This window comes from Manis javanica, chromosome 9, assembly GCF_040802235.1.
Source record: "Manis javanica isolate MJ-LG chromosome 9, MJ_LKY, whole genome shotgun sequence".
Lineage (NCBI taxonomy): Eukaryota > Metazoa > Chordata > Mammalia > Pholidota > Manidae > Manis > Manis javanica.
In genome coordinates this window covers 47,614,453-47,637,824 of record NC_133164.1, presented here as the reverse complement: position 1 = coordinate 47,637,824, position 23,372 = coordinate 47,614,453, and the positions used below count along the sequence as shown (strand labels likewise).

The window sequence follows — 23,372 nt, the reverse complement described above, 5'->3', positions numbered from 1 at the left end:
ACTGTGCTTTTGGTGTCATATCCAAGAAATCACTGTGAAGATCGATGTCATAAAATTTTTCTGTTATGTTTTCTTCTAGGGGTTTTACAGTTTCAGGTCTTGACATTTAAGTCTTTAATCCATTTTCAGTTGATTTTTATAATGGTATAAGAAAAGGGTCTAAGTTCATTCTTTTACATATGGATATCCAGGTATCCTAATATCATTTGATGTAGGGACTGTATTTTGGCATTGTATATTCTTGGCACCCTTGTCACTAATCACTGTCTTTGGTGGTTCTATATGAATTTTAAAATTGTTTTTCCTATTTCTGTGAAAAATGCCATTGGGATTTAGATAGAGATTGCACTGAATTTGTAGATCACTTTGGGTAGTATGGACATTTTAGCAATATTAAATCTTCTAATCCATGAGCACGGATATCTTCCCATTTATTTTCCTTTTCTTTCATTTCTCTCATCAGTGCCTGGGTTTTATGATACATCAGTTCCAATAGTGCTTACTAGGTCATAATTAGAAAACAAACAAAAAATATTCAGCAGACATCTTTAGATTTTGAAACAAAATCATGAAGTCTTCTGTTGCTAACCAGTTTTCTTTAGAAGAGCAGTGACTGCTTTTTACTGGGCTATGGGCAAAAACAAACAGAATGCTTGGCTATAGGACACCAAAAAATATGTAAACTGAGTTCCCCTTCATGAGCCTAGTTTATCTGTTCTAGTAAGCCATAAGATTGAGTATTCTATCAGTGATTCATTAAACTGTAGTTTTACATATGGGATCAAACACAAACAATTCAAAAGCATGAGTAGATTCTGTATGCAGGAGGCTCACACTCCCAATGTATCTACTCCTCTTTCTCAATATACATATATGGTCATATGTATACTCTCTTATACACAGTTGATGATAAAATAATAAAACCTGGGAACAGTTTCCAACTGCCCTGTGCAAAATGTTAGCCTTAGCTAAAAGTAAACTGCTAAAAGAATTACAGCTCCACTTACAGATGGCCATAAAGGGGAGTAATGAAGGGGAACTATCTAAGTGGGCATAATTTTAGGAAATACTCTTGGTTACCACTTTGTGTCGATAGCCAGTGTTATGGATCTGTACTGACTTGTGAATGACAAATGAGTTGGGAAGAAAGGTAGAAATTTGGTGTAGGATTCTTCACCCAGCACCAGTATTGAAGGTTTTCCACCACACTGCCAAACAATTCTCACTGTGATGCCAGCTGGGTGTCTTAAAATTTAACTCAATTTGAATGCTATCTGGATAGCATTTGAACCTGGAGACAGCATTAGATCCCACAGGCTAAATGCTCAGTCTTGGAAGACTGCCTCCCACTTCAGATGCCCAGTATAATTCCAGGCTGTCACCTGTGCTCTTAACCAAGTGGCTATAGATTGGAGGTTCCAATGACCTGCCTTCTTGGATTCAGTTAATTTGTTAGAGTGGCCCACAGAAACATTTCAGTTACTACATTACTGGTTTACTATAAAAGGGTAAATTAAGAAGACATGAAAAGGGCAAAATAGGGGGAACATGTGCAGAGCTTCCATGACTTGAGCATACCATTTTCTCTGAATCTTTAGGTTCACCGACTCAACTCAGAAGCTCTTCGAGCTCCCATCCTCTTGGGTTCAGCGACTTCATTATGTAGGCATGATTAATCACATCACTTGATTCTGGTGGTTGGACTTGACCCTCACCTGTTTCTCCCCACTGAAAGTTTCAACCTTTAATCACATGGTTGGCTCCACTGGCAATAGCCCCCATCCTTAGTTGCTTTGCAAAAGCATTTTCATCTCTTAGGAAATTTCAAGGGTTTTAGGTGGGCTGTGCCAGAATCATGGATGAAAATCAAATATATATTTTATTGCAAATCACAATATCACAGGTGACAAGGAAGAGATGTATTGAGGGATCTCAATCTGAGGAAGAGACATATTAAGGCATCAAGGAAATTTGGGGGGTTATATTTCTTAAGTTTATCATATTTTTGGGTTCTACTGTGTCTCTCAGGACCTAACTTTGTCAAGTAGACCTGTTAAAAGTGAACATGTCTTTTCCTTTCCCATTCTGCCATCTCAAGCTCATATCATTGCCCAAATATACACAATAATTTTCAATGTGGGTGCAAGAAATGTGCCTATTTCAAAGATGTCACAAAGGACAACTGCCTATCACACCATGCCTCAAGTTTTTAGTAACCTATAATTTTCTTATTACAAAGACCTCAGTGCCATCAATACAAAGAACCCATATCGAATCCTTGTAATTATTACATCTTTACCAAATAAGGATCATATCCATTGTGCATCCTAATACTTCACCTTCAATTTGTACCTCAAACCAATTAAATGTTGATGAAAATTATAGTGACCATAGTGCTACTGCAAGCAAAAGGATACACCTCTCCCCCCATGCACACACTAAGCATAAATAATAATGCACTTATTGTCTTCAGAATAGCCGGAAATCCAAATGCATGATCAATTCTGTGTTTTGCTTTCTCAAGTTATTCCTGAGGCTAGTAATTTTTTTTGGTTAAAAAATCTGTTACTTTGTAGCAACATGAAAATGCTAACTCTGAAAGTTCACAAATAGAAATCAGTTCATATTAGATGTTCAGGCTAATAAACGCAAACAGGTCTAACATACAATTTTGTAATTGTACGTATACATGTATAATATTATAGGATATATTCCATTTTATAATGGAAACAGAGGGACAAATAGTCCACTCCTGTAAAATATGAGTATTACGATTTTTTGCTTATGCCTTTGGTGTCATTGCCAAGACCAATGTCACGAAGATTCCCTCTACATTTTTTTTCTAGGAGTTTTTCAGGTTCAGGTTTTCATCTTGAGTCTTTAATCCATTTTAAGTTTTTCCCTCTCTATATTAATAGAGGTATTTTTTTCTTTTAATTTGTATGAGAATATATAATTGTAAATATCAGGAAAAAAGATACTAAACTCCAATCATTTGGGAAAAATGTTATCCATATAATTTTTCTCCTATAGTATCAAACATGGAAGCAGAAAAAATATTAGACTTGTTTTCTTAATATACAAAGAGTAATCCTGAATTCCTTTGTCAGCACTATAGCGTTATTAGCCATGTAAGTATCACTTCGTTTCAGAGTTTACTAATAAATATGGACAGGAGACTAAGGCTGTGCAGCTGTAATTAATAGTCACCCCAGAAAACATTTCTTGACTAAGATAATTTTATTTACTCAGTTGTTTATGTAGTGTAGTAATTAGAATATTTTATAATAAAACTGAAGACAATGAAAGCTCTTTAAATCACACAACTAAAAAATAAACATAAAAGCAGATGTATGAAGGAGCCTTCTCAGATTTACATTTGTACTATGTCCTATAAAAACTTCTCTTCTTTTTTGGTGAGAAAAATAAATTACCTCAATGTTATTGTGAAAAAATTTTATAGGTACTCAAATTCTAAAAGTTTAATGGTAGCTCCTACAGCATTGCAGCAATCAATCTTCAATCAGTTCTAAGTAATGGTCATATAAAACTTTTCATCTTCTGTCTGTAAGCTATTTATATGCTTCTAAATTTCTTCATTTGTCAAAATGTTTCATGCATCTGTTTACATTCTTTTTTTGAGGTAGTGTATTAATAAAATCACTGATTCTAGCTGCATATTTGTTTTAAATCAGTGTTAGACAGATGTTTCTATGTCAATGGTGGCAAATCGTCCTAAAGTAATGACTGCATACCGTGTTGGCACTTAATTCTTATTTGGCTTCTCTGCACAAACCAAAGGAACTGAGTATTCCTGTCTAGCAATTATCAAATTAAGAAGAAAGAGACAAATCAAGAATGGTAGAACTTGCCTTAGTTTTGAGATTCAGTTCTACTTCCTTGATAGTCACTGAACTTTGAGGTTTCTCTCCTCTATGAGTATTGTGACTTCAAAATCAAGTTATAAACTCTTAATTCTAGCAAATAATTTAAGAAAAAAATGGACATAGTGGAGGGTAAGACAGAAATTTATGAATAACTAAGTCACAGAGGATACCCAGAAAATATTTCTTGGGGGCTTAATATGAAGCATTGATTTGAAGAAGCTATAATCTAGTTTATTTGATCGAGTTATTTAATCTTTACTTATCTTAAATCCATTGATTCTTTAGAAGGTTCGTTGTAAAACCTACAAGATTATGAATATGTTTTAAAGATTTTGGCACTATGAAACATCTAAAAAAAAAAAAAAAGAACACATTGCATTTTTGTGGTTCTTCTTTTACAAATAAAATACATGCCTATTAATAAAGACATGAGAAACCAGATTTACTCAGGAATAAATAAAATGAGTAAAGCTCAATTTTTTTTTTTAAGTTTCACGTATCTGATGAAGGCCCAGGGGATACACATTTAGGCAGAAGCCCCACCCTGGCTCAGAAGGCTCCTCCCCGGGGAGACCAGCTCTCAGCTGCCCGTTCCTTCTGGGGTCCACGCCTCAGGCCCGAGAGGTGCTGCTGGTGCACCAAAGTTGGGCTGTAGAGGCGGCACAGGGTGCTTTGCGGGCACAGCCACGCTGGGGCAGGGCAGGCCCTCGCAGCCTGGGCTGGGGCACGGCCTGGCTCTCTGGGCTCGCTCCTTTCTGCGCCCGGCTTTGCCTGTCCTCCGGCGGCACTGGGTCCTGCTGGTGTGGGTGGCACTTGCAGCCTCCTGGTGGAGTTCCGGGCAGGTCGGGGACGTGTCCCCTTGGCCTTTCTGCGCCCGCGTGCGTGCAGCGGCGCTGATGCCGTAACAGAGGACGTGCGCAGGGATGCCCGCGGTCTGGACTTCCGGTGAGGCCCTGGGCGCTTCTCCACGGCCGACTCTGCAGCACAGGCGGGGCGGTCCGAGCGGCCGCCCGCCGGGGCCCAGGTCGCGGACAGCGGTGCCCTGATTGTGCGGTGGGAGGGCGCGCTGCGCCGCCCCTGGCCTGCCGCCTCCAGCCTGTCCACTTCGTCGCCTCCTCCAGAGCCTCCTCTGCCAGCCTCTTCACGTGAGGTAAGAAAACCAGTAATACTTACCTATTTTTTTTTTGATGATGATTATGTCATTCTGTGTCAATATAGTTAATCACATTCCGTGTCATTTGTACGAGCAAAGGCAATAGGAATTTTTCATCTCTAGTTGTTCAAAACTGTTGGAAGGAAAGACTGTTAGAGAAAGAAAAGGCCCATGAAAAGAGTGAGTCATTTGCACCGAGGAGCTAAACTGATTGCAATCAGTGTGCGTATACTAGACACTCGTTATTTTTCTTTGGAATCATAAGCTGAATTATATCATTAATAAAGCTAAAGAAATCATAGCTAGTAATTGTCTTCATAGAGTTGAAACCGTATACTTTCTAAGCATGTTTAAGAACAGGAATTACTGATAGTTGCAACAATGGTAAAAAGGATATAAAGGCAATCTGTAGGGTTTATTCGTTGTCATTCTTCATTGTATTTTGATAACAGATTTTAATTTTGATCAGTTGAATTTCCTTAAAAAGTTACAGTTATGAGGTTGGTTTGATCACAGAGAAAAAATAAGGGCTTAGCCAAAAAGTTAAAAACATTAGGTGATAAGTAAGGTGATTTTATATCAATAATCTCTTATTTTATCTGAAAAGAGAACCACTTTATATGAGAGCTAAATGTTTATAAAAATATAAATAATTAAAAGTCATAAAAAGCTTATTCTATTGGTGAACTAAATTTGATTAGATGATTAAATATGAAAAAGTCAATTTTGTTAAATACTAATGAAATTTAGAGCTGCATCTTGAAAAAATAGTATTTTGAAAAACATTATTACCCATGTGATGTTTTTCAAAGCCTCCAACATTAAAGAGAAACATTGATAGTCTCAAGAAGATAATTGAATCAATTCATTATAATTTTAAAAAGTAATTTCAGTGGTAGAAAGAGCAAAATCATTTTATGCAAAATATATAAAGAATAATAAAAAAGAGGTGTTTAACTTATTTTTAACATGAAAACAACACTAGGACTGTTCTTTATAGTTCTAAGATTTGAATAAGAGTCTGTATTCTTTCAAACAAGAATTACAAACTTACTCGTTATTCAGAAGGGCATTTGAACTACTGGAATAATATACCTGCATGTTTACTCATTCTTATTTCCAAATGTCACTGATAGGAGTAAGTATAAAAACATACTGTCAACTGGAAAAAATTAATGTAAAATGGATGTACATAGAAGCCATATTAACAAAACATTTCAGGAGAATCTACATGAAATAGATGTACCAAACTCAAGTTAAGTAAACAGGTTAAAAAAGACAACTTTTTTTGATGATTATGTCATTCTTTGTCAATATAGTGACTGTCTAAAAAATATACAAGGAGGCTTCATTTCGCAATGCTTCAATACCATGACTGTTGGTCAGCATGGTGTGAAAATGGGGAAGGGTGGGTGAGGGAGAGTGAGTGTGTGTGTGTGTGTGTGTGTGTGTGTGTGTGTGTGTGTGCGCACACGCGTAAGCACTGCCTGTATTTCATAAATGCTGCTTCATTTTCCTGACCGTTTGCCTAGTACTCTGTACTTTCTTTCTAATATATATTGCTCCTAAGATTCTTCCAATGTTCTCATTCCAATTTGAATACTTTACAAAAGGTATCTCTTTAAAACTTAAATCCACATTCTGTCACTTTATTCGAAGTATAGTCCTTGCTTAATTTCAAGTTCTATGTTCTTCATGAAATCTCCTTTGCTTTCTAATGACCCATTTTGCCAAACAGTTATTTCTTTTCTGTTTTGTATGCATTTTGTCTTCCCAACACTATTAAATTTAAGCGAGATCAGAAGGTACAAAATAATGGCAAACACATACATGAAAAAATGATCAACATCAGTAATAATCAGGGAAATACAAATCAAAACCACAATGAACTATCAATTCATACCTGTTAGGATGTTAGGATCAAAAAGTAAAAAGATAACAACTATTGGCAATGATACGGAGTAAGGCAGTTGTATTTTTTACTGATAAAAATTTCCTTAATATGCTGTTACCAGAAGGGCAAATAATTTTGTAGAAATAAAAAGCAATGTTAATGAAATAAAAAACGGTTTAACAAATATCAGAAAAGCAAAGTAGATATTATTTACATGTATTTTAATTCATAATATTGCAAAAGTAAAGCTTCCTTTTATTTTCAAATATGTTTTCTCCAAAATACCTTGAAGTATCTCTTTTCTCTTCAATACTTATTTTGAGGGTTGGTTTAATTTATCTAACTATGACCCAGGTCATCTTGTAAATACAGTGTGCTCTTCAGAAGTTTTTAAATGTGATTTATTGCTAGAATAATATTAAGTATTTTCCATATAAACTTTTAACTTTCAAACCTTAAAAATTTTTTTTGATACTTTAAGAATAGTACGAAATTTAAAATGGACCCAGAAAGAGATATATTTCAATCTTCATGCTAAATCTCCAAATTATTCAATGTTATCCACCCTGTTATTTCCACAAGGAAGATCAAATTTCTGGTGAAGGATTAATAATCTGACAAACCAGTGATTATTTCCAGAGTCTTTCTAAAGCCAGTTTGTACAGTTGTTCCAACTTCCACTTTATTTGAGCCAAAGTATAGAATGAATGAAGAGGACCAGTTTCATAATTTAGGGGAATAGCTGTAAAATGCGTTTATAATCTGTAGAACATTTACAGCACTCTGTCTGAGGGGCACAGTGATAATACAGAGTTAAGTATGTGTTTATATTTTAAAATGTGTTATTTTCTAAAGGGTTATTACTTAAAATTTTTCTTCCAGAAACCCTGCCTTTACCAATAAATATAGTTTTCAAAAATACAAGTAGAGCTATACGTCTTTTATAATTTGAAGAAATCCACTGTTATCTTCACAGTTCTTAAAGTAAAACTGATAAGATGTGCATTGCATTTATAACTTTACTGATCTCTAGATAAAGCTTAATTGAGTTCTTTGAGAAAAAGCTGGTATTATATTCTAAGGACAGAATATTGAGGTGTGAATTATTATTAATACTACTACTGCTAATACCACTTACCACCAGAAATCCATCTAAACTTAGCAGTCACTGCAACATAGATTTCTTTCCATGGAAAAAGAAATAGGATGTAGACCTCTGAAGAAAATCTGGAGGTCAAAAGGCTATTTAATTTCAAGAAATTTTTCGCACTTCTATGAAAAAAATAGTCACACCTCCTATCATTTATACAACTTCTCTACATTGTGCATTGTTATACTGACCCTTAATGAGAATTTGAATAATTAAGTCTGTCCCATGAGAAACTAAAATATTAATTATCTATTTAAGGCTCTTTTTTCTGCAATGTTACTGTTCCTTTAAAAAAATCCTAGTTGGATTCTAACTTCCCATACATCTGGATTTGCTTAAGTTTTATTGTTCTTTAATTGCTTTAAGCCTGACGTAGCCTTCTTTAAAAATAAGATTTTTTTTTATTACCAATAATAATTGTAGTACTTTTCCTGTATCATACCAGGGGATCTTTGACTCTGTTTAGTTTTTTTAATGAATAATTAATATATAATATAACATTGACCATTTATGGTGCAAATAAAGTAATTCAGAATGCGTAAGTGGTCCTTCCTCCCTCCCTCCCTCCCTCCCTTTCTCCCTTCCTCTCTACCAACCTCCCCTCAGCCCCCATTCTTTCCTTCCTTCTAACAACAATCATTATAGTGGACATACTCCATTGGCCAGTACATATGGAATCTATTCTTCATTTATGAAGATGTTAATTCAGAGTGGGGTGGAGGGAACTTTTCTAATCCACATTATTTACCAAGTGTGGAGAAGAATGCTTATCCTCCAAGTGTGTAACCATATAACTAACCCACATGGTCAGTCACCCTTGAGACACAGAAAGTATTACTTGACAGATGAAGTACAGCATTTGGAATCTGCAAGTTGATTACTTCCTGATATCAACTTCTTCTTATCATTTCTGGCTTCAATAACTAGTTTTGTGAATGAACTGGAGTCTGTAAAATATAATTGGAAATAAGCTTTATACTTTCCCAGCTGGCCTCCAATTGGCTTTGAGACATCTTTCTTCCTACCTCTGATAGGACAGTGTTTGGGGGAGAAGAGTCAGTCTCCTCCACAGATAATGCCTATCACTTTCTGTAGAGTTTTCTTGCAAAATGTCTTCTGGCTTAAATGGGAGAGGAAATACACCCTCTCTCACAGAGTTCCCTTTTTGTATAAATTCCCTTTAAAATCTCTCTTCTTAGGGAACCACATGGCTTCCCCTATGTGTAGGTTGGAAAGAGTAGGGGCAGGACAGGAGAGGGGGTGATGGGTCACATGGGTAACAGTCCAGGTAGGCTCTATGAGCAGGTGTTGCAGATGGGGGATCAGCCGCTCTTCATGAAAAGTGCAGGCATGTGGTCTCATCTTTGGAGCCTTTTTCAAAACTGTGAGAATGGAGAAACAATATCATTTACCGTTTTGTTACATTAGTATTCCAGGAAGAATCCTAAGCTTGAATTCAGGGAGAAAATTAAGAAGGATAATGAAAATGAAACATTTTGCTTTTCTAAAGAATCAGGGTGTGGTACTCCTTTAGGTGATCAAAATATACCAGTTACAAATACTGCTATTTCCTGTTTACCATTTTGGCCTTCAGTTAAATAGAAAAAATAGATGGAATCTGTTTTTTTGCTTTTATTCCCAGTGTGACACTCTGAAAAGATTTTATTCCTGTATAAGCCAGTCAAACTACTACTAAAGTTCGGGAAGAGTAATATCTAAACTGTTACCCAACAAATAAATTTTATTTGTTTATGCAATTGCTGTTTGAGAAGAATCTTTTTTTCAGACTTGTTGAAAAAAACCAGGGCTACTTACATAAAAGAGAAATACCCTTCATTTAGGAGGAAAATGTGTTTAATTTTTTGCTCTCCCAGTAAACAAAGGAAAAAAGTAAGCTCAGATATTGCATTATTACCTTCTTTATATTAAGGGACCAAAATTAAAAGGATTGGGTGCAAATTAAAAAAAATAACAACTAAATTGAATGCTTCATTATTAAAAATACTGAGTATACTGCAGATTGCTAGGCTCCATGATTATTCCAGACAATTTTGGGGCATAGTCCTTGGTTTCCAAAAACTTATTATTTGGTTGGGAATTTAAGATATGGAAATCACTATAATATTGAATATCAAGTAGTCATCAAGTGATGGTTACAGTTTGACCTTGAGTTTGCAAAATCATATGGATAAGCTGTTCAGGAAAGATACATGGAGGTGCTAGAATTCAAGTTGAGTGAAAGGGTATTAGAACTTAAAAGAAGTTCTGAGGGAAGCATAAGGGATGTGGTAGCACAAAGCATTTCCATTGTATATGAAATCATCAGTAGACAACATGTAAACCAGGGATGACATCAGTGTTTCAATAAAATTTTATAAATGGACAGAGAAATATTAAATTAGTATAATTTTCATGTATTGCAATATTTTATACTTTTTATGTTTTTTTCAACTAGGTAAGAATGAAAATCATCCTTAGCTCATGGACCATACGAAACAGGTGGTAGGCTGTATTTTGCTCATGGCTGTACTGTACTTTGCGCTCTGTCTCAGGGTTTGGAGTAAGTCAGTAGGAGCATTCATGTAAAGTTGTTCTCAAGTTTGTAACAAGTATTTCTCAAGTAAATTTACAGAATACTTATTCAACAGTCAAAAAATATCCAACAAATGAATTAGCTTTCTATTGCTATGTAACAAATTCCCACAAAATATTGGTTTATAACAATATCCCTTTATTGTTCCATAGTTTGGTAGGTCAGATGTCTATCATGGTCCAACTGGATTTTCTGCTTAGTAATTCACAAGGCCAAAATCAAGGTTTTGGCCACACAGGCTCTTATGCTGATTCTCTGGGTAAGAATCTACTTCTAAGCTCATTCAGTTTGGGAGAATCCAGTTCCTTACTGATGTATGAATGAGTTCCCCCCTTTTTTTTGCCCGCTGTGAGCAGGGGCTGCCCTCTGCTCCTAGGTGCCACCTGCACACCTTCTTATGTGTCCCTCTCCATCTTCACACCACTAAAGCTGTGTCATGTCCTTCTCCTGCTGTGAATCCCTCTCTCCCTTCCTCTTTTGCCACAAGTTGTAAAATTTCTCTGTGTTTGAGGGCTCAAACAGGATAATCTCCTGTCTTAAGGTTAACTATTGTAACATGAAAATTTTGGAAGTGGTGTATCATCATATTCATAGATTGCAGTGTAGAATCTCAGGAGAGGGTGACTTTTTTAGAATTCTGCCTACAACAAACATTTTTGAAAGACTTACAGAGAATATAAAGTTAGTACAAATTCACGATTCCCTTTATTAGGGCAGTATATGAAATTACCCTAACATTTACTGGTTACAACAATCCATTCATGCTCATGGATTCTTTGAGTCTAGAATTATGACAGGTTGCTGTGAGGACAGTTTTTCTCTGCTCTGTGAAATTTGGGGTTTTAGATGGATATTTGAAGACCAAGATTTAGAATAATTTGAAGAGTTTTTCACTGATGTGCTTAATGTTTGAATGTGCTATCTTCTGGGAATGTTGGCTGGACACCTGCGTGTAGCGTCTGTATTTGGTTGGGCTTCCTCACATGGCAGCTATATTTTAAGGATAAACATCTATAAAGAGAAAGAAAGAGCTAAAATCCACAATGCCTTTTAGAACCTAGCCTTTGAGATCACACTGTGTCACTTCCCCTGCCATGGAAAATGAACTGCCCATTCAGTACAAGGGAAGTCGCATCTCCCTTTTGAAAGGTGACCTGTAAAGTTCTGGAAGAGAATGGGGGGCCAGAAATATCACAGTGGCCATTTTGGAAAATAAATCTGCTACATTCATTGATCAGCAAGAAGCAGCATTTTATATCATGTTATTATCATTAAAAAAATAAAACTTTTAAGAACATATTATTGTAAAATAACTGTGTTTGCAACAAAAGAGAATGATTAAAAAGTTCTTTGAAATGTGCATGTATACCAGAACATTTTGTACATTGTGAAGGCTAGAGTGAAAGGAAAAAACCTGAAAAGCATTCCATTATAAAAATAGATGTCTATAATTCTGGCAGGTTTGTTTGGGAGTGTACTATATGCTCGTCATGGGGAATATTGCTAGATTTTCTTATACGTTACTAGGTTTATTAAAATAAGGTATTTGTCTTGATATAAGTAATAACATTTTGAAAGAGATTGTGAACCCCGCCCCCCTTTTTCATTCCATTTGTTTAGGAAGAGCTTTTCTGGAAGTTCATAATTCTTTTGATCAGAGTCATTCACAGGTGGATGTCTTTTTTTTCTTTTATTTTATATAGCAAACCTTTGAAAAAATACCTTACCTGATGGGCATGCAACAGCGAAACTATAAAAATCTTTGCTTGTTACAAATAATGGCATTGGTTACTGGTTTTAGAAAGTCATATGATGTATACTTTCTGTTTGGTGGAGTTGTTCTTACCTTTGAGTCAGTCTTCTAAATATTTCCCAGCCAAAAACAACAATATATTAACCCATGAGACAAAATTAGATCACAGAGAAATAGAGTCCCACAGCTCCAAACTAGTGGGACGCTATGGTTTCTGGTTAAAAAGAATTGATGGAAGGACAGTTTCCATAAATAAAAGTGTCTGGAGGTGTCTTTCCACTTAGGTCTTCAAGACAAATACAAAAATTTAATTCACAGTGAATTCAAAATATACTATGAATAGTAAATTACAATATATTTACTTACGTCTTAATTTATAAAAGAAGCTCAGTTCAAATGTCAACTTTTAGTTTCAACTCACAAAGGAATTTTGGCAAGATATATTTTTTTTTGGTAATTTTATAATCCAGGTTCTTATTTCTCCACATATAGAAAATTATTTTCTATGTATCCCCCACTTGGGGAGAATCCTTGTTTAGGATTCTCATGTTCCCGCTTTATTTAGATAAATAATAAGCATAATGCTTAAGAACATGAGTATTGTCCTTGAACCAGTGTTACTGTTAAAGTTATTCCTTTGAATATATTCTAGAAAATGTTGTCAACTAGTAAAGCTAGGCCTGGTTGTGCTATCATGGCTTTATTTGAGGGATATAGTTGTTTCTCTGTTAGGAAAACTATCGTTTCTGGATCCGTGATTTCTGCAAGAAGTCAAGTTTATGTTCTTTCTTGTGGGGAGAAAAACATCTTGGTTGGAGTATGAGCTGATTTGATTTGATATAAAAATGTAAAACACAAAACACTTCACCTCTTTTAAAATATATGTCCAAGACCAGCATAAATTCAGCAGGTAAGGTGGCCAGAGAGTGGAATGAGAATGTATAACATTAAACTACTATTTTAAATTAATGATAGTGTTTTTAGAAGAGAAAGAGTTGTCTATACCCTATTCTTGAGCCAAGAATAATAATTCCTAACCAAGAACATAAAAATGCATGTGACTTGCTATTCACTTGAGTCCTAATTATTATTACACTAGCAATAAATATTGTTTGTCATCATTATTTTGTCATCTCAGTGCATGTTTATGGTTATACCAACACAAATAACTTGTTTATATACTTTAATATACTTAATCTAAATAAACACCATAGTCTTCAGCTAATATCAACCTGTTATTTAGAATTGTCAGTTTTATTAATTATAATTTATATGTTTGTTACCAATTAGCCATTTATGGTAAGGTCATTTCAATTCCAAGTCTCTTTGCCTGGAATTCTCTTCCACTGATTTTCACATGCCTTCTTTTATTTATTTTAAATTCTGATTTGCTGAAAAGCACCTCATTTTGCACCCTTTTTTTCTTTTATTAAGACTGTATTTTTTAGAGCAATTTAAGGTTCACAGTGAAATTGAGGGGAAAACACAGAAATTTCCTGTATATCCCTAGGCCCCATACATGCTTACCTCCCGTGTTATCAATATCCCCCACTAGAGTGGTACATTTCTTACCATTGATGAAACTTGATGGGCCCACTGTACTCACCCAAAGTCCATAGTTTACATTACAGTTCACTCTTGGTTTATTCTGTGGGTTTGGGCAAATGTATAATGATGTATCCATCATTATAGTATCATACCAAGTATTTTCAGCACCTTAAAAATATTCTATGCTGCACTTATTCATCTCTGTCTTCCCCATAAGCCTTGGTAACTAGTAAACATTTTATTGTCTCCATAGTTTTGCCTTTTCCAAAATGTCATATAGTTGGAAACATATAGTATGTAGCCTTCTCAGACTGGTTTCTTTCACTTAATAATATACATTTCTTCCCTTCATGGCTTTTGGCACTGGATAATATACCACAGTTTACTTATCCATTCGTCTTCTGAAGGACATCTTGAGTGCTTCTAAATTTTTGCAGTTATGAATAAAGCTATTGGAAATATCCATGTTCAGGCTTTTATGTCATAACTATGCAGTTCCTTTGGGGAAATACAAAGGAACATGATTGCTGGATCACATATTAAGAGTATGTTTAGTAAAAAACAGCCAAATTTCCTCCCAAAGTGGCTATACTATTTTACATTCCCACCGTCAATGACTTAGAGTTTCTGTTGCATATCCTCACAAGCATTTGTTGTCAGTGTTTTGGATTTTGACCATTGTAATAGGTGGTTAGTGGTATCTTGTCCTAATTTGCATTTTCTGGAAGACATATGATGAGCTTTTTTGCCATCTATATATCATCTTTGGTAAGGTGTCTTTTAAGGCTTCTGGCTCACATTTAAATTGTTTTTTTTTCTAATTGAGTTTGGAGATCTTACTATATTTTGGATATTTTGGATAATTTCTTATCCTTTGTCAGATGACTCTTTTACACTTTCCAGAGTCTGTTCCTTATCTTTTCATACTCTTGACATTGCCTTTTGTATAGAAAAATATTTAATTTTAATGAATTATAGCTTATCAATTATTTCTTTCATGGATCATGACTTTAGTGCTGTATCTAAAAAGTCATCACCATAATTAAGATCATTTAGGCTTTTGCCTGTGTTATCATCTAGCAGTTTTATAGTTCTGCATTTTGCATTTAGGTTTGTGACCCTTTTTGAGTTAATTTCTGTGAAGCAGGAAAGTCTGTATCTACATTCATTTTTTTTTTTTTTTGAGAGGGCATCTCTCATATTTATTGATCATATGGTTGTTAACAACAATAAAATTCTGTACAGGGGACTCAATGCACAATCATTAATCAACCCCAAGGCTAATTCTTAACAGTCTCCAATCTTCTGAAGCATAACGAACAAGTTTTTACATGGTGAACAAGTTCTTAAATAGTGAATAAGTTCTTAAATGGTGAACAGTACAAGGGCAGTCATCACAGAAACTTTCAGTTTTGATCACGCATCATGAACTATAAAGAATCAGGTCAATTATGATTATTTGTTTGATTTTTATACTTGATTTATATGTAAATGCCACATTTCTTCCTTATTATTATTATATTATTATTTTTAATAAAATGCTGAAGTGGTAGGTAGATGCAAGATAAAGGTAGAAAACATAGTTTAGTGCTGTAAGAGGGCAAATGTAGATGATCAGGTGTGTGCTTGTAGACTAAGTATTAATCCAAGCTAGACAGGGGCAACAAAACATCCACGGGTGCAGAAGATTTCTCTCAAAACAGGGGGGGTGAGGTTCTAAGCCTGCCCTCTGTTGGTCCCCAATTTCTCACCTGATGGCCCCTCTGCGACTGTGCCTGTCTTAGGTTGTTCCTCCCTTGAGGAATCTTACCCGACTCTGGCTAACCAGTCATCTTCCGGGGCCATACAGGGAAGGTAAAGTTGGCAAGTGAGAGAGAAGCAATATTCTTTGAAAAGGTTAGCTTTTTACTTTTTTGCAGATTTATGCCCTGTGGTTTCTATGCCCAGCATTTGTCTTGAGGTATCTTTATCACTTGGAAGAATTATAATACTCGGTAATTTCGATATGAGGTACGAATTCTACTTAGGGGTTGTAATTATGAAGGAAGAAGAAAAGCTATAGAAGTGGTAGATGGAAGAAAACATGGGAAGATTGATTATTTCTTTGACATATCTTCTTCTAGTGTAACATAAGCGTGTATAGGTTTTAAATTACTAATTAAATTGCATGCACACATTAACATAATTGCAATACAGCTACATAACCAAAGCAGACCTACAATTACCAGCCATATCCAGTGAAACCAAGAAAACCAGTTAGGTACCCTAGGCATTTGTGAAAACTTATCAATGATATGATGGATATTGTCTAACTGAATTTGAATAGTTTGAGAAAAATCAGACAAATTAAAACAACACATTCCTGGGAACTGTTCACATCCCATATGTTCTTTTAACAGTAGATAGTCTATAGTCGCAAGATTTTGGAGCGCTGCAACTTGCACTTCTCCTGATTTTTGGTTGAGTTCCGACAGTATAGATCCAGTCAAATTTGTTGATTTACTGTATGCAGAGGCCAGCTTAGATATCTCCTTCTTCATTTCAATGGCAAGTCCAGGAACTGGTGGGGTGAATGCAGCTACAACTGCAACAGCACCAGGATCTTTGTTGAAGTTTTTCGATGATCATCTTCTGGAATGACTCTTCCAGAGAATGTTGATGTTGGAAGTTCTTCTTCATATCGTATCTTAATTCATTTTCTGGGTAGCCAAAATAGGCTTTGATCCTCTGTATAAACACAAACAAACCCTTTGCCCACACTTTGATATGCCCTTTATACAATTGTGAAGAACTTAATGGAGATCACCACACAGGAACTGCTTTTTTTTTTTTTAAGAGAAAGGAATATTATCAGAAAAATGTACTTCCATAACTGATCATCTGACACCCTTTAAATGATCAAAATTAAGGATATATAAAGCATGCGTTAATCGGTGATTTGCAGTTAGTTTTTTCCTATCAGGGAGTAATACCCTTTTCTTTCTTTTTTTTTTTTTATCATTAATCTACAATTACATGAAGAACATTATGTTTACTAGGCTCTCCACTATACCAGGTCCCTCTCACAAACCCCCTTAGAGTCACTGTCCATCAGCATAGCAAAATGTTGTATAATCACTACTTGTCTTCTCTGTGTTGTACAGCCCTCCCCTTTCTCCCACCCCCCATTATGCATGCTAAACATAATACCCCCTTTCTTACCCCCCCTTATCCCTCCCTACTCACCCATCCTCCCCAGTCCCTTTCCCTTTGGTACCTGTTAGTCCCTTCTTGGGATCTGGATTCCACTGCTGTTTTTTCCTTCAGTTCTTCCTTTGTTCTTATATTCCACAGATGAGTGAAATAATTTGGTATTTCTCTTTCTCTGCTTGGCTTATTTCACTGAGCATAATACCCTCTAGCTCCATCCATGTTGTTGCAAATGGTAGGATTTGTTTTCTTCTTATGGGTGAATAATATTCCATTGTGTATATGTACTACTTCTTCTTTATCCATTCATATACTGATGGACACTTAGGGTGCTTCCAATTCATGGCTATGGTAAATAGTGCTGCGATAAACATAGGGGTGCATCTGTCTTTTTCAAACTGGAGTGCTGCGTTCTTAGGGTAAATTCCTAGGATAGAATTCCTGGGTCAAATGGTAAGTCTATTTTGAGCGTTTTGAGGAACCTCCATACTGTGTTCCACAATGGTTGAAATAATTTACATTCCCACCAGCAGTGTATGAGGGCTCCCCTTTCTCCACAGCCTTGCCAACATTTGTTGTTGTTTGTCTTTTGGATGGTAGCCATCCTTACTGGTGTGAGGGGATACCTCATTGTGGTTTTAATTTGCATTTCTCTGATAATTAACGATGTGGAGCATCTTTTCATGTGTCTGTTGGCCATCTGTATTTCTTTTTTGGACAACTGTCTGTTCAGTTCCTCTGCCCATTTTTTAATTGGATTATTTGTTTTTTGTTTGTTGAGGTGGGTGAGCTCTTTATATATTTTGGACGTCAAGCCTTTATCGGATCTGTCATTTACAAATATATTCTCCCATACTGTAGGGAACCTTTTTGGTCTATTGAGGGAGTCTTTTGCTGTACAGAAGCTTTTCAGCTTAATATAGTCCCACTTGTTCATTTTAGCTGTTTGTTTTCCTTGCCTGGGGAGATATGTTCAAGAAGAGGTCACTCATGTTTATGTCTAAGAGGATTTTGCCTAAGTTTTTTTCCAAGAGTTTATTGGTTTCATGACTTACATTCAGTTCTTTGATCCATTTTGAGTTTACTTTTGTGTATGGGGTTAGACAATGGTCCAGTTTCATTCTCTTACATGTAGCTGTCCAGTTTTGCTAGCCCCATCTGTTGAAGAGACTGTTGTTTCACCAGTGTATGTCCATGGCTCCTTTATCAAATATTAATTGACCATATATGTTTGGGTTAATGTCTGGAGTCTCTAATGTGTTCCACTGGTCTGTGGCTCTGTTCTTGTGCCAGTACCAAATTGTCTTGATTACTATGGCTTTGTAGAAGAGCTTGAAGTTGGGGAGTGAGATCCCCCCTACTTTTTTCTTCTTTCTCAGGATTGCTTTGGCTATTCAGGGTCTTTGGTGTTTCCATATGAATTTTTGAACTATTTGTTCCAGTTTGTTGAAGAATGTTGCTGGTAATTTAATAGGGATTGGATCAAGTCTGTATATTGCTTTGGGCAGGATTATGGCCATTTTGACGATATTAATTCCTCCTAGCCACGAGCATGGGATGAGTTTCCATTTGTTAGTGTACCCTTTAATTTCTCTTAAGAGTGACTTGTAGTTTTCAGGGTATAGGTCTTTCACTTCTTTGGTTAGGTTTATTCCTAGGTATCTTAATCTTTTTGATGCAATTGTGAATGGAGTTGTTTTCCTGATTTCTCTTTCTATTTTTTCATTGTTAGTGTATAGGTAAGCCACAGATTTCTGTGTCTTAATTTTGTATCCTGCAACTTTGCTGTATTACAATATCAGTTCTAGTAGTTTTGGAGTGGAGTCTTTAGGGATTTTTATGTACAATATCATGTCATCTGAAAATAGTGACAGTTTAACTTTTTCCTTACCAATCTGGATTCCTTGTATTTCTTTGTTTTGTCTGATTGCCGTGGCTACGACCTCCAGTAGTATGTTAAATAACCATGGGGAGTGTGGGCATCCCTGTCTTCTTCCCAATCTCAGAGGAAAAGCTTTCCTCTTCTCACTGTTCAATAGAATGTTGGCTGTGGTTTATTATATATGGCCTTTATTTTGCTGAGGTACTTGCCCTCTATTCCCATTTTGCTGAGAGTTTTTATCATGAATGGATGTTGAACTTTATCAAATGCTTTTTCAGCATCTATGGAGATTATCATGTGGTTTTTGTCTTTCTTTTTGTTGATGTGGTGGATAATGTTGATGGATTTTCGGATGCTGTACCATCCCTGGGATGAATCCCACTTGGTCATGCTGTATGATCCTTTTGATATATTTTTTAATTTGGTTTGCTAAGATTTTATTGAGTATTTTTGCATCTACACTCATCAGGGATATTGGTCTTTAATTTTCTTTTTTGGTGGGGTCTTTGCCTGGTTTTGGTATTAGGGTGATGTTGGCTTCATAGAGTGAGTTTGGGAGTATTCCTTCCTTTAAGGAGAATGGGTATTATGTCTTCTATGTGTGTCTGAGAAAATTCCGAGGTAAATCCGTCTGGCCTGGGGGTTTTGTTCTCGGGTAGTTTTTTGATTACCGTTTCAATTTCTTTGCTCGTAATTGGTTTGTTTACCTTTTGTGTTTCTTCCTTGGACAGTCTTGGAAGGTTGTATTTTTCTAGGAAGTTGTCCATTTCTTCTAGTTTTCCAGCTTGTTGGCATATAGGTATTCATAGTAGTCTTTAATAATTCTTTGTATTTCTGTGGAGTCTGTTGTGATTTTTCTGTTCTCATTTCCGATTCTGTTGATTTGTGTTGATTCTTTTTTTCTCTTAATAAGTTTGGCTAGAGGCTTATCTATTTTCTTTATTTTCTCAACTAACCAGCTCTTGGTTTCATTGATTTTTTCTGTTTTATTCTTCTCAATTTTGCTTATTTCCTCTGTGATCTTTATTATGTCCCTCCTTCTGCTGACTTTAGGCCTCATTTGTTCTTTTTTTTCCAGTTTCAGTGATTGTGATGTTAGACTCTTCAATTGCGATTGTTCTTCCTTCTTCAAGTGTGCCTGGATCGCTATATAGTTTCCTCTTAAGACTGGACTGCTTTCGCTGCGTCCCACAGAAGTTGGGGCTTTGTGTTGTTGTTGTCATTTGTTTCTATATATTCCTTGATCTCTATTTTAATTTGTTCATTGATCCATTGATTATTTAGGAACATGTTGTTAAGCCTCCATGTGTTTGTGAGCCTTTTTGTTTTCTTTGTAGAATTTATTTCTGGTTTTATATCTTTGTGGTCTGAAAAGTTGGTTGGTAGAATTTCAATTTTTTTAAATTTACTGAGGCTCTTTTGGTGGCCTAGTATGTGGTCTATTCTGGAGAATGTTCCATGTGCACTTGAGAAGAATGTATATCCTGTTGCTTTTGGATGTAGAGTTCTATAGATGTCTAGTAGGTCCATCTCTTCTACTGTGTTGTTCAGTGCCTCCGTGTCATTATTTATTTTCTGCCCGGTGGATCTATCCTTTGGGGCAAGTGGCGTGTTGAAGTCTCCTAAAGTGAATGCATTGCACTCTATTTCCCTTTTAGTTCTGTTAGTATTTGTTTCACATATCCTGGTTCTTCTGTGTTGGGTGCATATATATTTAGAATGGTTATATCCTCTTGTGGGACTGAGCCCTTTATCATTATGTAGTGTCCTTTATCTCTTGTTACTTTCTTTGTTTTGATGTCTATTTTGCCTGATATTAGTACTGCAACCCCTGCTTTCTTCTCTCTGTTGTTTGCCTGAAATATGTTTTTCCATCCCTTGACTTTTAGTCTGTGCATGTCTTTGGGTTTGAGGTGAGTTTCTTGTAAGCAGCATATTGATGGTTCTTGCTTTTTTTATCCATTCTATTACTCTGTGTATTTTGAGTGGTGCATTCAGTCCATTTACATTTAGAGTGACTATTGAAAGATATGTACTTATTGCCATTGCAGGCTTTAGATTTGTGGTTACCAAAGATTCAAGGTTAGCCTCTTTAGTATCTTACTGCCTAACTTATCTCGCTTATTGAGCTGTTATATACACTGTCTGGAAATTCTTTTCTTCTCTCCTTTCTTATTCCTCCTCTTTCATTCTTCATATGTTGTATGTTTTGTTCTGTGCTCTTTTTAGGAGTGCTCCCATCTAGAGCAGTCCCTGTAAGATGACCTGTAGAAGTGGTTTGTTGGAGGCAAATATCCTCAACTTTTGCTTGTCTGGGAATTGTTTAATCACTCCTTCTTATTTAAATGATAATCGTGCTGGATACAGTATCACAGTATCCTTGGTTCAAGGCCCTTCTGTTTCATTGTACTAAATATATCATGCCATTCTCTTCTGGCCTGTAAGGTTTCTGTCGAGATGTCTGATGATAGCCTGATGGGTTTTCCTTCATAGGTGACCTTTTTCTCTCTAGCTGCCTTTAAAACTCTTTTCTTGTCCTTGATCTTTGCCATTGTAGTTATTATGTATCTTGGTGTTGTCCTCCTTGCGTCATTTCTGTTGGGAGTTCTGTGTATTTCTGTGGTCTGTTCGATTATTTCCTCCCCCAGTTTGGGTAAGTTTTCAGCAATTATTTCTTCAAAGACACTTTCTATCCCTTTTCCTCTCTCTTCTTCTTCTGGTACCCCTATAATTCGGGTATTGTTCCTTTTAGATTGGTCACAAATTTGTCTTAATATTGTTTCATTCCTGGAGATCATTTTATCTCTCTCTATGTCAGCTTCTATGCGTTCCTGTTCTCTGGTTTCTATTCCATCAATGGCCTCTTGCATTTATCTATTCTGCTTCTAAATCCTTCCTGGGTTTGTTTCACTTCTGTGATCTCTTTCCAGGCATCTGTAATCTCCCTCCAGACTTCATCCTTAGCTTTTGTATATTTCTCTGCATCTCTGTCAGCATGTTTATGATTTTTATTTTGAATTCTTTTTCAGGTAGACTGGTTAGGTCTGTCTCCTTCTCAGGTGTTGACTCTCTGATCTTTGCCTGTAATTTTGCCTTTTCATGGTGATAGAGATAGTTTGCAGAGCTGGAACAAGTGACTTCTGGAAGAACTTCCCTTCTTGTTGGTTTGTGGCCTTCCTCTCCTGGGAGAGCAGCGACCTCTAGTGGCTTGTGCTGGGCAGCTGCACACAGACAGGGCTTCTGATTCTTGCCCAGCTGCTATGGAGTTTATCTCCGCTGTTGCTTTGGGCATGGCTTGCCTCGGGCTTCTGCTCCGATATGGTGGAACCGCGTTGGAGGGGGGTGGCCAGGAGGCTATTTATCTCTGTGAGGGTCCTCTGTGCTCCCTCCTGCCCAGGGGTTTAGAGTGCCCAGAGATCCCCAGATTCCCTGCTGCCTGACTAAGTGTCCTTGGATGCTTCCGTCCACTTTTTGGGTACCTGTCCCTTTAAGACGTCCAAAAAGCAATCACAAAAAGAAAAAAAAAATTAAATAAATAATTTAAAAAAATAAATAAAGCCACTCTCTTTTCTTTGTCCCTGGGCACCAGCCTCAGGGACCCGCTCAGAGGTCTTGCTGTCCTGTTTCCCTAGTATCCAGGTCCCCACGCATGCACTGCGTCTGCGCTCTGGTGTGGATGGCTGGGGCTGGGTGTTCAGCAGTCCTGGGCTCCCTCTCCCTCCCCTCCCCGCTCCAACTCCTCTCCACCTGCTGGGAGCTGTGGGAAGGGGCACTCGGGTCCTGCCAGCTGGTGCTCGTATCTTACCCCTTTCACGAGGCGCTGGGTTTTCGCAGGTGTGGATGTGGTCTGGATGTTGTCCTGTGTCCTCTGGTCTCTATTCTAGGAAGAGTTGTCTTTGTTGTATTTTCATAAATATATGTGGTTTTGGGAGGAGATTTCCACTGCTCTTCTCATGCCACCAGCTTGGCTCCGCCACTACATTCATTTTTTTTACATGTGGACGTCCAGTTGTTTTAGCACAATTTGGTGAAATGACTGCCTTTACTGCATTGCATTGCTTTTGTCCTACGTGAAAAATCAGTTGATTATATTTATGGAGGTCTATTTCTACGCTTTATATTCTGTTCCACTGATGTATTTGTTTCTTCTGTTTCCATTACCCTCAGTCTTGATCACTGTAGCTTTATGGTAAGTCTTATAGTTGGGTATTGTCAGTCCTCTAACTTAGTTCTCCTTCAATATTGTGTTGCCTGTTCTGGATCTTTTGCCTCTCCATGTAAACTTTAGAATCAGTTTGTCAATATCCACAAAATAAATTGCTG

The 23,372-nt window shown here is 36.5% G+C and overlaps 1 long non-coding RNA gene across 2 annotated transcripts in view; it reads left to right on the top strand.

Moving 5' to 3' along the window:
* Window positions 1-4,386: 4,386 nt before the first annotated feature.
* LOC140843516 (uncharacterized) overlaps window positions 4,387-23,372 on the top strand; it is a 41,795-nt gene continuing 22,809 nt past the window's right edge. For both annotated transcript variants that reach the window (XR_012121357.1, XR_012121358.1), the window contains exon 1: window positions 4,387-5,037. This is a non-coding gene — a long non-coding RNA (uncharacterized lncRNA). The remainder of the gene's footprint in view (window positions 5,038-23,372) is intronic.